Source organism: Dipodomys ordii, unplaced genomic scaffold, assembly GCF_000151885.1.
Source record: "Dipodomys ordii isolate 6190 unplaced genomic scaffold, Dord_2.0 Scaffold32, whole genome shotgun sequence".
Lineage (NCBI taxonomy): Eukaryota > Metazoa > Chordata > Mammalia > Rodentia > Heteromyidae > Dipodomys > Dipodomys ordii.
Genome location: NW_012267248.1, coordinates 8,626,428 through 8,630,702, shown reverse-complemented (window position 1 = coordinate 8,630,702; position 4,275 = coordinate 8,626,428).

Here is a 4,275-nt window from a genome sequence, read left to right as displayed (position 1 = left end):
TTGCTCAAAGCTAGCACTCTACCAATTTGAGCCACAGTGCCACTTCCGGTTTTATAGTGGTTTATGGGAGATAAGAGTCTCACGGACTTTCCTGTTTGGGCTGGATTTGAACCACAATCCTCAGATCTCAGCCTCCTGAGTAGCTAGGATTACAGGCATGAGGCACTAGCACCTGACTGTATATACTATTTTAACTATAGAAAGAAGTTTGAGTTAAGATATGACAAATTGTGGGAAAACAATTCGAAAATGAACTATGAATTCAATGACAGATAAGGTTATTTTTATAAAATTTGTTAAAGCTGGCTCATCTCGGTGTTAATTTTGTATCCAAGGATGACAGTGCGATCTCCTCCAGGTAGAGATTGGACACTTCTACAAAAGAGAATCTATTCACTTCTTATTTAAGTAGAGAAAGAATGACATCTCTTTTTACACCAGGGACACTCAATTGACTTTAACTCAGGACAAAGAAGCGTATTTGTGCTCATGGATATACTGAATGTCAAGCAGGTTATCATCTACACTCTCAACCCTAGCATTTCAGCATTTCCATATACTTGGGGGGGTATTTCTTGCTTGTACTATTCTCAGAGACTTAAAGCAAGGAAATTTTCCCCTCTGAATATTTATTTAGGTACCCAGCTTTGTTCTAAGCTATATCTGTGTTCAAGGGCATTTGCACACAGATGTCAACATACATTTGAACCACCTGGAATGCAGGCTAAAGACAATTCTTGGGTCAACTCTCAGAGCAGATATGGGTCTCTGATTCAATAGACAGGCTGTGAGAATTCAGAATTTCTGTTTCTATCAAGTTGCCAGATAATGCTGAAATGGGGTGAGGAATCCTTCCCCAGGTCTTCTGTTTACATCCTGGTGAACCAGCTCCCACATTGCACAGTCTTCCACCTCCATCCTCCAAGCAAAGGCAGAAGACAAAGACCAGCCGGAGTGTGGGACAGCTTGAGTGTTCTTGTGGACCAGTATGTCAAGGGTTACACATCACTTCTGCCAACATTCCAATGTCCAGGAGTGAACATCTAACACCCATTTAGGAGCAACGGTGGCCACCACTAATGAGATGCCATGGTAGGCAGCATGAAAATATTTGTAGTAGAAGTCTCAGGCAGACCTGGTGGGCTCACATCATTAAGTTATTTATGATGATCATTCATTGAGATTTCCTTCAATATTGATATAATCAAGGAAAATGAAGCTATAGGGTTCTGCCCCTGTCACTACATTTATTTCTCAGCTATTAGACAAAGGAATAATAAATTAGCAAGTCATTGGCTCCCTGAGGAAGCACATTGATAAAATTGTCAGCTGCGAGGTGACTATTTGTCAATTTTACAGTTATTTTTTGTAACTGAAAATATTTTTAGAAGAAAGGTCAAGCAAAGGCATTGCGCTTTTTTTCAAAGTGTCACTGGGAGCGCCGTCCACATCACGTGCATTTCCCTCAAGTGACTCATGTCAAAAAGACTGGTGTGAGAAATTAAACAGCATGTGTCGCTTGGTTGAGGAGGATTTTGTGGGTGCGTAGGCAGGTTGTATTTTTCTAAGAGTAACTTGAGCAGTTTCAACAAGGTTTCACCGCTTCATTTATAACTTTCTCTCTATTTACTTACTTGGAAATATATTATTCTTCATGTCATAGTGCCAAGAAATCTGGTTAGTAAAAATGCCAGATTCTTTTATTTGATTTTATTTGATTTCATTAGGGACCATCAGCCGAGCTGCTTAAGTGCCCGACTACCGTTTGCAGTTAAACATTCATTAAGGAATCCCCAGCGGGTTCATTTGTTTCACTGAGGTCCAATTACAGTGCCACAAAAGCAGTTTTTGTAGCAATTAGTTGATTTTTCCTGTTTATGTTCTGTCTCTTTAGGAAAAGGACTAGCTTGCGGAGGTCAGATTTTTAATTAGGCACAATTTAGGGCCAATAAGAAACCTGATAATTTACTAAATGGTTCTGGTGGACTTAACAGCTCAAAGCAGAGGTAAATAACTTGCAAGAGGAACCCCAGGACTCTGTTTCCTGGTGTGCACAGCTCAGAGCCCTACATTGTAGGGAATAGATTATGTGTTAAATGGCTGTCATTGACACTCATGTGCTCTGCATACAGGACACCACCGTCTTCACCTCAGTGCCAGAGGGATTTGCATCACAGGAAGTTCTGGAGGAGAAATGTGTCAGGGAGAAGAGGCATTTGTTTGTATTTTATCCCCTTTCCCTTGCGCCCCTCCAATGTTAGTTTGAGAAAGGACCAGTTGGTAAAATAGAACAAAATACATAAAGATCGAAAGACTGTTGTCTAGTCTAGGAAATAATCCTGAACTGAGATTGATGGTAAAATTAACAGTGGTAAGAACTGAATTGTAGTTTTTTTTTTTCAAGAACCAAACATTGACATTCAAATCCTAGTATGCCTTTTATTTTGATACAGGATCTTGAAAGAGGTGATCAAAGTTAAGCAAATTTGTTTGGGCAGGGTCTAATCCCATCTGACTGGCTTACTTATAAGAAGTAGGAAGTCCACATGAGGATCCAGGGAGAAGACAATCATTTAAAAGCCAAGGGAAGAGGCGTTGGGAAAAACAAAATCCAATGTGGCTGACACGTTTGGTTTTGATTTTCCAACCTCCAGAACTTTGAAAAAATAGATTTCTGTGGTTTAAATTGCCCAATCTGGTAGTTACAGAAGTCCTTTTGAACTAATATATAGATATATAGTATAGTATAATATATAATTAATATATATTATGTATATATAACATATAATTATGTATAATATATAACACAGATGTTATATATAATATATAATAAATAATATATATCTTACAAATGAATTTTAGGAATCATGTTTAAAGAGCAAACATCTATGATTCTATATAGTCTCATTATTGACTCAAACATCACAGGTTAGCTCCAAATGGCACAAAGATTTTATCAAACTTTTAAAAAAATATACAATCATATAAAAAAGTTCATGAAAGTGTTCTGCAAATGAGAAGTCAACCTACAAGGATTACGCCTGTGGTCCATACCACACTGATAAATTGCTTGATTCAAAGAAGCTTTGCAACACATAAATATTTTAGTTACATCCATGTGAAAAAGAACACATTTGGGGAAGCTAAAAAGAGGTTAAACAAAGGAAATTCATTACAAGAAGAACATAATTCTCTGTTGTTGTAGCTTTGTTTGATTTTGGAATGAATATAATACTGATTTCATAGAAGGAGCTAGGAAGTGTTCCTTTTTTTCTATTTTGTGGAAGAATTTGAAGAAATTGACAAGAATTGGAGTTAGTTCTTCTTTAAAAGGCCTTATAGAACTTGGCAATGAATCTACCTGGTTTCAGGCTTTTTTTTTTTCCCATTTGGAACACAATTTCTGATTCAATCAATTGTTTCTTAAAGATCTTACAATTGTTTGTAACCTCAAGTTCTGTAAGTCATCTCTAGCTTGATATGTATCAATTTCTTCTACCTTTTATCAATTTATGTGAATATAAGTTTTCAACCTACTGCCTCATGATCCAATTTCATAGATAATTTTATATCCATTTTCATCTCTAACTTTATTAAGAGTGTTTTCCCTTTCCTTTTTGGTCAAACTAGCTAGAGATATATCAATAATTTATTTTCCCAAAAATGATTTCTTGTTTTATTCCTTTATAGTTTTTGTTTTATTAATTTCTAGCCTAATATTTACTATTTTCTCCTGTCTTCTAATTTTAGGTTTGGTTATTCTTGTTATAAAAAGAGAGAGAGAAAATTAAAGAACAGTTTCTTTGATGCAACATTCATGCAAAATGAACGCAACTGAATTCTTTCACACTGAATGCAAGATGCCATTGGAAAGATCATATGTTATTGATGTCAGTTGCATCATCAGGAAGTGAGGATGGTTCAAAATACAGAAGTCAATAAATAATGCATCACATGATTAGGATTGAGAACAAAAATCATATGTTTATCTCAATTTGTACAGAAAAATAGCCACTGACAAAATCCAACATACTTTTATGATAAAAGCTCTGAAAAAAACTAAAAAAGAAAGCATCTCAACATATTTTGAAATATGACAAACAAGTCAATACTATACTAAATAGTAAATATTCCTCATCAAGAAAGCAAATAGTAGTAAGTACTGGTGAACATGCAAGGGGAAAGGGTAAGGAACACTCACAGTGCAACTAGTACAACCACTATGGAAATCAGTATGGGGGTTTCTCATGACAACTAAAAAGAGCGGGGGGGGGG